This window comes from Phallusia mammillata, chromosome 2 (assembly GCF_965637545.1).
Source record: "Phallusia mammillata chromosome 2, kaPhaMamm4.hap1.1, whole genome shotgun sequence".
NCBI lineage: Eukaryota > Metazoa > Chordata > Ascidiacea > Phlebobranchia > Ascidiidae > Phallusia > Phallusia mammillata.
In genome coordinates, this window is record NC_137253.1 from 30700996 (window position 1) to 30712829 (window position 11834).

At 39.0% G+C, this 11834-nt stretch overlaps 1 long non-coding RNA gene across 2 annotated transcripts; it reads left to right on the forward strand.

The window, feature by feature from the left end:
- The first annotated feature begins 611 nt into the window (after window positions 1–611).
- On the forward strand, window positions 612–6636 carry LOC145214660 (uncharacterized). 2 transcript variants are annotated; one of them, XR_013857095.1, is made up of 5 exons: window positions 612–949; window positions 3807–4395; window positions 4537–4591; window positions 4669–4748; window positions 4895–6636. It is a non-coding gene; the product is annotated as an uncharacterized LOC145214660 (long non-coding RNA). The 2 variants fall into 2 exon arrangements; XR_013857094.1 differs by having other exon boundaries at window positions 3807–4591.
- The last annotated feature ends 5198 nt before the right edge of the window (window positions 6637–11834 follow it).

An 11834-nucleotide genomic window follows, 5' to 3' on the forward strand; every position in this document is an offset into this window, starting at 1 on the left:
TAGATTCGTAGACTAAAGCAATGTTTATGTTTTCGGCACCCCACCAAAAAATACTTGTTCTGCCGTTGAGGCTAAACTTACAGTGTAACCTAATGGTATGTCAGCCTACATCAGTTAAGCTTAATTTTGCGCAGTGAAAGAAAACATGAATTGCACGAAAACAAATTAAGCAATATGTTCATTATGCCGAAATGTGCTGCGCAACGTGCAATCGGAAGCTTGACAAAGTAGAGGGCACAATTAGTGAAGGCGGGTGTAGCGCTGCATGTTATAGGGCAACAAAGATTTAGATCTCAAAATATAGCATAGTGCCTTTTGGGCCGTTGTTTAAGTCAGTATTTGCGCATTTTCAAAAAATTGTTGTTTAGAAAAGCACAGTGGAAGGATCATAGAACCAAAGGATAATCTATGGCAATATCACACAATTTTGCATTAAAAATCACAAGTTGGAGTTGGCAATCCAGACAACTTAGCCGATCACAAATTGAGAAATGGGTTTTAGTAAAAGTGTTTTTCATGTTATCTTAAAATGGTTCATCTTTTTACTCAAACCAAAATTATAATATTATTACTGTAACCACTGTGCATTAATCTGTTCATAAGTTCACTGATGAATGTAACAGTGTGGGATTATGATCTGTACAAACGTATTTGGCAAGTAAATCCACCAACACCTCAAGCATGTAATTCCACACAGCTGTATACCATATGTTGTCACCTTTTGTTGACTGTTTGTCGTTGACAGTTGTACGTATATATACATGTTGTTTCGAACGATGCTATATCACTTTAATATCATCATCACTGTAACTCAACTTAACTTTCGTTCTAATACAAAGTCACTTTCGTTCTAATACAAAGTCACTACGGATTTAATTGTGCACAAAACGGACTTCAATTAAGGATTAGATCTAGCAAGTGATCAGTCGCTACAACAGCACAAATAGAGGTAAAAAGTGACATGCTTTATTATTCAAATGGCCATGCTATCATCATTAATATTAATATTTATTTACGCCTTATTGCGCCGCAAAACGCCCGACTGTGTCTTATAGTTTTTCATTGATTGTTGTGATTTGTTATTTTTTTTTACCTACTGGTTGTATTTTCACTTACAATTGCGAAGACAGCACATCCACATTTAAAAGTTGATTGAAATAACAAGCGAAGATATAATGTTTTTAAAGCTGGTTAAGGAGGTCAATAGTCATGTCGCACGCGTTTACAATCAATTTATTTCCCAAAACAAATTCGGGGTCAGTGATTTAGGGTTCTTGAAAGCCTGATTGTTAAGGAATTATCAATTTATGTTGCTGACTGTGGTTTATATACCAGTACTAATATCCGATTTATTAAACATCAACTTTAATTTAAACCTTTTATTTAAAAATTAATTACTAAATTTTTTAATTTCCAAACGTTTGACCCGCGCCACATCATCAAAATTTAACACGCTTGAGTGGGCGCAACCAATCAGCGCTCAGTGAGGTTTTTGGCGTGTCAAAGTCATTCCAGTCACAGTCATTTGTCTCGTGGTGTTTGCGTCGTGCGGATGTGGAATCATCCTGAAGCTTAAAGGTAAATCCAAGTTCTGTCTTTTATGCTACATAATAGAAAATATACTTCAATTTAATTCAATAATTTATTTGCCACGCTTTGAAATTTAAACAATCGCATAAACGAAGTGATAAAGTAAGTAATAACTGCTTCGACAATATTGTAGCGTATGTGGACCTTGATCTTAGTGTAATTGTAGGCGAATTGTAACGATTAAAACTATTTGGATCTGATTTATGAATGGTTGGTCTGTGTTTACTTGTTGCACCAAACCTAATCATAGTGATATATTCAGATAATTTAGTAAATTAACATTATTTATAATCTCAGTTTCAATCTTAATAGCACAACAAAACTAACTTAACCAGCAACCATTTAAGCCTTGAAGAAAAACTAATCACTACACGAGACCTTTGCAACGCTTTGCTCTCTAGGCATTGTGACGTCACACAAGCGGGCGCGTTCTTTAAAAATCGGCGTGGCTTTTAAAATTTGCAACGCGCGTTGTGTAGTTTTAGCCTTGTCGGCCTAGACTTATCTATACGACTTGCACAGCCCGGTCTTCTACACGTTACTTAATGTGTTATTTTATTTGCAGAATCAGATGTTCTTCTGCTCAACGATCTCTTCAACTTTCATACATTATCGTCGAACAACTTCAAATATTTTACTTGTATGTAAACATAGGAGTCTGTCGTGGGTCAACCGGGTTGCGGAACTGTTAGGCCTAACTTAGGTTAACTGGCGCTAGGGTTGAGTGACCTATTCTTTGTCCGAGTTGGGCCCGTAGAGGAAGTCCTTCTCGGTCAAAGAATGGTCCAAGTCGGTAAGAGTGCTACTATGTCAGCAAGTTGGCGCTAGGGTTAGAACTAGAGTGGCACTCGTTAACTAAGGGTAGGTTATAGTTAACATAGGTTGGGTACGTTTGGGGTTCGCGCGCCACTTAGGGCCTTAGTTTAGATCGATTTCTAGCTAGGTGTGGCGCGTTGCTAAATGGCTTTAGCTAAAATAAGGTGCGCATAGAAACACGGCCTGGGCATGGCCTCCACCGCATTGCATTGGCCGCGGTGTAGACGACACAGAGTAGGAACACCGCTATTTCCAATGAAGGTCCAGGCTCGTGGACCAGAGGAGACCGGCTTTGCATATAGTCCGAAAAGTTTCGTGATCCACCCTGGTAGGGCGCAAACTATTGTAAATTTTTTCCCAGCCCTGCGTTTGCGTACAAATTTGGGTCCTTGCGGGGGGGACTCTGAGGGCAAGGGACAGTAATGCCATGTTGTTGAGATATACGCTTTAATACGTTACTGCCCCTTTAAAAAAAAACTTTTGCGCCTATCCTAACTGTAAATATAGGGATGTTGTGGATTTTTTTATCGGGTTTGGCCAGCTTGTTTTATCCATGCTTGTACATCCGGCTCAAGGTTATCCTTCCTAAAAAGAGACCGAGAATTGGATATCAAGCATGTGGTGTAATAACTCCTGTTAATCGCAATATAACTTGAATATTAAAAATTTCACTTAATTAAATGCCCCAAATTTCCCATTTTGCTGGTTAAACCCATTTTTTTATTTGTGGATTTAGGCTAGCTTACTTAATACTTAATTCAGTTCCGTATTCCTGCTTGATCCGGCCACCCAGTCATTATGGGGCAGTGACAATTGGGTGGTTGTAAAACACGACAGACTCACCTTCTACTTTTCTAGGCTAATTTGCGACGATTGTATGCAGGGCAGTTAGTTGAGATTAGCTTGTGTACTTTTACGTCGCGCGCGCAGGGACGATGGCGGTTCCAACGTTTTTTCAGAAACTTATCAAACGAAGCAGACGAGCAATCGATTCGTTCCACCGACTATGTTTTTTCTGACAAATTAAAACTTAATTATGATACTTCCTGTTCCGAAAGTATGATATACCTCTGTCGTTTCCCTCTTTCACCAACAAAATTGTGTGCGGAGTCCACTTTTTCTGTCCTTTTATTTCTTTTTAAGCAGACCAGTTCTTGGGGGGTGTTGTGCCATTTTACACCAGCCGACAGGTCCTTCATGATGTTATTATTGTGTATTTTTTATCGCCCGTCGCTCGCTCTAACCATGCGAACCGCCATTGTCAAGCGTTAGAACGAGAAAAACTTTTAGTTGTCAGATTTTGCTGTACTTGCCTTTCCAAGTCAACTTGATAATTTGTAAGTCTCTTGTTGTTGATCCAGTTTTTTTTGTTAAAAACTTAATTTGTATTTGTTTTTCAGATTTTTGGTGAAAATATTGGAATTTTTACAAATTGAAATTAAGAAATGCAAAAATACACAAAATAACTTGTAAACTCAGGCCACCCAATACAAGGTACGTTTGACAATCGTGTTTCTTAAACTTCAGCTTTTTTTCTGCATGAAATCAATTTTCTGTTTTTTACAGGTTTAATCTTTGTTTTGATTTTCAGATTTTAATTTTTATTTTCCGCAGGGTTAACAAACAAGTTCTTTTTCAGATTTAAAAAAGCCTTTTTGAAATATTTGAATTGATAATAATTTGTTTTGTTTTTCAGGTTTTGTAATTTTGAAACTTGATTTGTTTTTCAGATTAGGCTTTTGACATTAACTATTGTTTTGTACCTGTTTACTTTAACTTCCAATGAATAATTCTGTTTACTTTGCAGGTGTTTAGGAATTTACAATTTGGTAAAAATAATGCATTTTCGGGTATTAAAACTTACAATATAACTTACTTGTTAAATATTTAAAGTCTAACTTTTTTGCAGGTTTACAAACCTCTGTTTTTGTTTTTCAGCTATTTAAGGTTTAAACAGGTTTAGAAATTTAGGTTTTAATGCATTTTCGGGTGTGTTTTCTGTTTAAAAAACTTACAATATACATGTTAATTATTTAAAGTCTAACTTTTTTTGCAGGTTTACCAAACTGTGTTTTTGTTTTTCAGCTTTTTAGGAATAGTTTTAAAAACTTAGGTTTTATGTTTCCACAGGTTTGTTTACCATTTGCAAGAGAAAAAAAAAACTAACCAAGAAGAATTGAATTCGGTAAAACCTTTTGTTTCCAAATAATTTTATTACCCTTGAACGCGTGGTATAAGTAATGTTTCTAATTGGTTTTTCAGATGCTTGATAGAAGAGTGACGTCAGACCAAAATCCAGCAAACGACGGCGTGAGCATAATTTCAACCATCAAGTAATAAAGGTAACAGAGATTCACTTTTAATCACTGATGAAATCACTAATAGATTTTGTACCTAAAACCTGTGAAATTACATAACTTAAATTGTTGTGTTCATATTTAGGCTATTGGTTTTTGTTGAGTTCAACCGATTCTTTTTTATATTTCAGAAGTCGTCCTCACTTCACCGGTGTCCAAAGCACGCTGCCTTCAGCGCGGGAATTCCTCTGACATCATCGTCAGTGACGTCATGAAATTCCGTCAGATGATGTCATCTGAAGCATCACATCACTCCGAACAACGTCCCCCCATGGTGATGACATAACACCATTCCGTCAGATGTCAACCGTCCATGTTGCTATCGCAACTTCATTCGTCACAGTGACGTAAACGACGTGACGTTATGCTGGGTTCGATTCTGGGGTGGACTTCTTCCGTAGTCAGCCCCTGACGACTGCAATGTGCTTCTCCAGCATGTTTGTTCGGGAGCTGTTATGCCCTCTTTCCACACACTTTTTGACTGTTTTACACGAAAACACGCACATACCGACACAGCGTTATGTTACAGTCGGGCATGTTTAGACAAGTCTGCGATGTGTAGAACCTATTGCGATGCTTTTAATAATTCCGTCCTGCAACATATTTGATTCGAGGATTAGAATTGTAATGCATAACTCCATAGTATCAAAAACACTTTTACTTTTACGCGATATTCTATGCATCGTAACATGCTTTAAATCAGGGGTCGGCAACCCCTGGCACGCGAGGTGATTTTTTTGGCAGGCCAACAATTTGCGTGTTCAACGTAAAATAGCTACTAATTTAACATGTTACACTGCTTGTTTTTTGTTTCTTATGCCATTCTCTTAAAATCCAGTCTACATGCACTAAACGCTCTCTCCTGAAAATTTATATCAGTTGGCACAAACCACTATTATTCGGAAAATGTTGGCACGCGAAATCATATCCATATGGAAATAACAAGTAAACTGGCATACGTCGCTTAAAATGCTTCCAACCCCTGCTTTAAATAGACTGATGTTTTACCTATGTTTTTGTGATCATATACCGACGAATTTGACTCATAACATTGTTTATTATTTTGGCTAAATAATAAACATTCTCTCATAAACTAGGCCTGCGCTCCTTCTCTTCGCTGTTTTTCAGTTCCTATAATTATAGATGTAAGCTGACTAAAACTGTTGTTTATTGAACGAATTTTACTTGCAACGTAGCAGTATTTCATTCTTATTCATAACTTGCAATGATGCTTCATTATTCAAAGCACAATTGTTTTTGGGGTTATTAATGTTTTTTTTTGTGTTTTTCTTGTTTTAAAGTGTTTGTTTTGAATGACAGTTGTATGTTTTGTGTTCTACCATCTTCTGCTGCAGGCGCTTTAAAACTTGCTTAAATCAGTTGCTTATTAATGACAATTATATATTGTATGTACGTGTGTTAATTGCCATTACAGTACTTGTGTTGTTATTTTCCGCTAGAGGCGCTCTACATCTTTCAACTAAGCTATTATTTTCTTCGCATAAGTAAAGTGTAGTTTAATACGTAAAAGCTGCAATGGATAATTATTGAAACATACCAATAACTAATTTATTCGTTTTTTTGGCTAAATTAATATGCGGTTAGGTGATCTTTCTCCGATCTCGCCCTTCGTTGTGCTTTATTGGGAAGTTTGCCAAACAATTTGTCACCTCACAGCGCATTTGAATGCAGTAAGAAAAGGCAAATTGGTTTTTAGCCATGTCACTGTCCCAGTATATGTATGTAAAACAAGTGTGTTCGAATTTTAGCGACTCTTTCCGCCAAATTATAACGCAATATTTACCAATTTCTGCTAAATATACTTTGACATTATTGTTGTCGCAAAAAATTGGAATACAGCTGAAAATATTGATGATTTGTTTATTGTGCTCAGATGATAGATAATATTTGGAGCAAGATTTTATTATTATGTTCAGTTTTGCGGAATTAAAAATGTATTATTTGTTTTGGAAACAAAGTAGGTGATAGAATAGCAATTATAGAGGGGGTTGATGGACATTCACGCTTACAAAATACGTTTTTCTAAGTTCTAACTAATGTCCCTTCTGCGTCCATGTCTAGGGTTTGGTCTTAGATATCTCATTTCAACCTGTATGATCATCACTATTATTTTGTGACCTAGCTCTAACATAAAAACAACAAATTAAATCACTGTTAACGTTTTCAACAGAGCAAAGTGCTAGATTAGTTGATGCGACACTTTTTGTATGTGGAAATTTAACGCTTGTCTGATAAAAAGTCAAGTATAATTACAACTAATTGGCATAGACATGATCAAGTAAAATAATTTGCTTTATTTTCTGGCGGAAAGCACAAATCTCTACCGGTCGTCAGTATTTATACATATAGATAGATGTAAACGTTATTTAAAGCAGACAAAACCAACAAATTCAGCTAAGTCAAGCTATTTATATGCCTCGAAATAATACAACAAAATAACCAGCAATAATCTCTACGTTAAAACTGAAAAAGTTTAGGCCAAAGTTTCTTTTCCTCCTATTATTTCTCACAACAAACTGGAGTGCCGTTGGATGGATATACTGACCAATACGGCCAATATCATGTCCTCAGCGGCAGTGGTGAAAACTTTTACACTGAATACAAAACTTGAACAATCAAATCGACTTGCAAAGTTCAATTTGCAAAGTCAAGTTGAATCGACATGACAACTATAGCCGACAAGGTAGATCATGTTCAGCTTATTTAGACACAAAACATATCCCCTGAAGTTAAATATTTTACCTTTCAGGATCGTTCCTAATCTGTGCCGAATTCGGTATCACGATGAAATGCAGGATGGTGTTCCCATCAATCGGAGATCCTGGCGACCAGACCTCTTAGGTTCTCACAGGTCGAAAACCCACCCAAAACCGGATTTTTCTTCGATTGTTTGACCCCCGAAAATCGAAAAAAACGGAAAGGCTATAGCCTTAGGGTTTTTTCGAAAATCGGGTCAAAATTTCGGGTTTTCGATTCCGGTTTAAACCGGTTTGGAGGTTCGGTAGGAGGCTAAAACCGGCTAGAACCAGTTTGAAACTGGAATCTTCCGGCGAAAACCCAGCCAAAACCGGATTTTTCTTCGATTTTTTGACCCCTGAAAATCGAAAAAAGGGAAAGGCTATAGCCTTAAGGTGTTTTCGAAAATCGGGTCAAAATTTCGGGTTTTCGATTCCGGTTTAAACCGGATTGGAGGTTCGGTAGGAGGCTAAAACCGGCTAGAACCAGTTTGAAACTGGAATATTCCGGCGAAAACCCACCCAAAACCGGATTTTTCTTCGATTTTTTTGACCCCCAAAAGTCGAAAAAACGGAAAGGCTATAGCCTTAGGGTGTTTTCGAAAATCGGGTCAAAATTTCGGGTTTTCGATTCCGGTCTAAACCGGTTTGGAGGTTCGGTAGGAGGCTAAAACCGGCTAGAACCAGTTTGAAACTGGAATATTCCGGCGAAAACCCAGCCAAAACCGAATTTTTCTCCGATTTTTTGACCCCCAAAATCGAAAAAAGGGAAAGGCTATAGCCTTAGGGTTTTTTCGAAAATCGGGTCAAAATTTCGGGTTTTCGATTCCGGTTTAAACCGGTTTGGAGGTTCGGTAGGAGGCGAAAACCGGCTAGAACCAGTTTGAAACTGGAATATTCCGGCGAAAACCCACCCAAAACCGGATTTTTCTTCGATTTTTTGACCCCCGAAAATCGAAAAAAGGGAAAGGCTATAGCCTTAGGGTTTTTTCGAAAATCGGGTCAAAATTTCGGGTTTTCGATTCCGGTTTAAACCGGTTTGGAGGTTCGGTAGGAGGCTAAAACCGGCTAGAACCAGTTTGAAACTGGAATATTCCGGCGAAAACCAACCCAAAACCGGATTTTTCTTCGATTTTTTGACCCCTGAAAATCGAAAAAAGGGAAAGGCTATAGCCTTAGGGTGTTTTCGAAAATCGGGTCAAAATTTCGGGTTTTCGATTCCGGTTTAAACCTGTTTGAGGGTTCGGTAGGAGGCGAAAACCGGCTAGAACCAGTTTGAAACTGGAATATTCCGGCGAAAACCCACCCAAAACCGAATTTTTCTTCGATTTTTTGACCCCCGAAAATCGAAAAAAGGGAAAGGCTATAGCCTTAGGTTTTTTTCAAAAATCGGCTCAAAATTTCGGGTTTTCGATTCCGGTTTAAACCTGTTTGAGGGTTCGGTAGGAGGCTAAAACCGGCTAGAACCAGTTTGAAACTGGAATATTCCGGCGAAAACCCACCCAAAACCGGATTTTTCTTCGATTTTTTGACCCCTGAAAATCGAAAAAACGGAAAGGCTATACCCTTAAGTTTTTTTCAAAAATCGGCTCAAAATTTCGGGTTTTCGATTCCGGTTTAAACCGGTTTGGAGGTTCGGTAGGAGGCTAAAACCGGCTAGAACCAGTTTGAAACTGGAATATTCCGGCGAAAACCCACCCAAAACCGGATTTTTCTTCGATTTTTTGACCCCCAAAAATCGAAAAAACGGAAAGGCTATAGCCTTAGGGTTTTTTCGAAAATCGGGTCAAAATTTCGGGTTTTCGATTCCGGTTTAAACCGGATTGGAGGTTCGGTAGGAGGCTAAAACCGGCTAGAACCAGTTTGAAACTGGAATATTCCGGCGAAAACCCACCCAAAACCGAATTTTTCTTCGATTTTTTGACCCCCGAAAATCGAAAAAAGGGAAAGGCTATAGCCTTAGGGTTTTTTTTCGAAAATCGGGTCAAAATTTCGGGTTTTCGATTCCGGTTTAAACCGGTTTGGAGGTTCGGTAGGAGGCGAAAACCGGCTAGAACCAGTTTGAAACTGGAATATTCCGGCGAAAACCCACCCAAAACCGGATTTTTCTTCGATTTTTTGACCCCCGAAAATCGAAAAAAGGGAAAGGCTATAGCCTTAGGGTGTTTTCGAAAATCGGGTCAAAATTTCGTGTTTTCGATTCCGGTCTAAACCGGTTTGGAGGTTCGGTAGGAGGCTAAAACCGGCTAGAACCAGTTTGAAACTGGAATATTCCGGCGAAAACCCAGCCAAAACCGAATTTTTCTCCGATTTTTTGACCCCCAAAATCGAAAAAAGGGAAAGGCTATAGCCTTAGGGTTTTTTCGAAAATCGGGTCAAAATTTCGGGTTTTCGATTCCGGTTTAAACCGGTTTGGAGGTTCGGTAGGAGGCGAAAACCGGCTAGAACCAGTTTGAAACTGGAATATTCCGGCGAAAACCCACCCAAAACCGGATTTTTCTTCGATTTTTTTGACCCCCAAAAGTCGAAAAAACGGAAAGGCTATAGCCTTAGGGTGTTTTCGAAAATCGGGTCAAAATTTCGGGTTTTCGATTCCGGTCTAAACCGGTTTGGAGGTTCGGTAGGAGGCTAAAACCGGCTAGAACCAGTTTGAAACTGGAATATTCCGGCGAAAACCCAGCCAAAACCGGATTTTTCTTCGATTTTTTGACCCCTGAAAATCGAAAAAAGGGAAAGGCTATAGCCTTAGGGTTTTTTCGAAAATCGGTTCAAAATTTCGGGTTTTCGATTCCGGTTTAAACCGGTTTGGAGGTTCGGTAGGAGGCTAAAACCGGCTAGAACCAGTTTGAAACTGGAATATTCCGGCGAAAACCCAGCCAAAACCGAATTTTTCTCCGATTTTTTGACCCCCAAAATCGAAAAAAGGGAAAGGCTATAGCCTTAGGGTTTTTTCGAAAATCGGGTCAAAATTTCGGGTTTTCGATTCCGGTTTAAACCGGTTTGGAGGTTCGGTAGGAGGCGAAAACCGGCTAGAACCAGTTTGAAACTGGAATATTCCGGCGAAAACCCACCCAAAACCGGATTTTTCTTCGATTTTTTTGACCCCCAAAAGTCGAAAAAACGGAAAGGCTATAGCCTTAGGGTGTTTTCGAAAATCGGGTCAAAATTTCGGGTTTTCGATTCCGGTCTAAACCGGTTTGGAGGTTCGGTAGGAGGCTAAAACCGGCTAGAACCAGTTTGAAACTGGAATATTCCGGCGAAAACCCACCCAAAACCGAATTTTTCTTCGATTTTTTGACCCCCAAAATCGAAAAAAGGGAAAGGCTATAGCCTTAGGGTTTTTTCGAAAATCGGGTCAAAATTTCGGGTTTTCGATTCCGGTTTAAACCGGTTTGGAGGTTCGGTAGGAGGCGAAAACCGGCTAGAACCAGTTTGAAACTGGAATATTCCGGCGAAAACCCAGCCAAAACCGGATTTTTCTTCGATTTTTTGACCCCTGAAAATCGAAAAAAGGGAAAGGCTATAGCCTTAGGGTTTTTTCGAAAATCGGGTCAAAATTTCGGGTTTTCGATTCCGGTTTAAACCGGTTTGGAGGTTCGGTAGGAGGCTAAAACCGGCTAGAACCAGTTTGAAACTGGAATATTCCGGCGAAAACCCACCCAAAACCGGATTTTTCTTCGATTTTTTGACCCCTGAAAATCGAAAAAAGGGAAAGGCTATAGCCTTAGGGTTTTTTCGAAAATCGGGTCAAAATTTCGGGTTTTCGATTCCGGTTTAAACCGGTTTGGAGGTTCGGTAGGAGGCTAAAACCGGCTAGAACCAGTTTGAAACTGGAATATTCCGGCGAAAACCCACCCAAAACCGGATTTTTCTTCGATTTTTTGACCCCTGAAAATCGAAAAAAGGGAAAGGCTATAGCCTTAGGGTTTTTTCGAAAATCGGGTCAAAATTTCGGGTTTTCGATTCCGGTTTAAACCGGTTTGGAGGTTCGGTAGGAGGCTAAAACCGGCTAGAACCAGTTTGAAACTGGAATATTCCGGCGAAAACCCACCCAAAACCGAATTTTTCTTCGATTTTTTGACCCCTGAAAATCGAAAAAAGGGAAAGGCTATAGCCTTAGGGTTTTTTCGAAAATCGGGTCAAAATTTCGGGTTTTCGATTCCGGTTTAAACCGGATTGGAGGTTCGGTAGGAGGCTAAAACCGGCTAGAACCAGTTTGAAACTGGAATATTCCGGCGAAAACCCAGCCAAAACCGAATTTATCTTCGATTTTTTGACCCCCAAAAGTCGAAAAAACGGAAAGGCTATAGCCTTA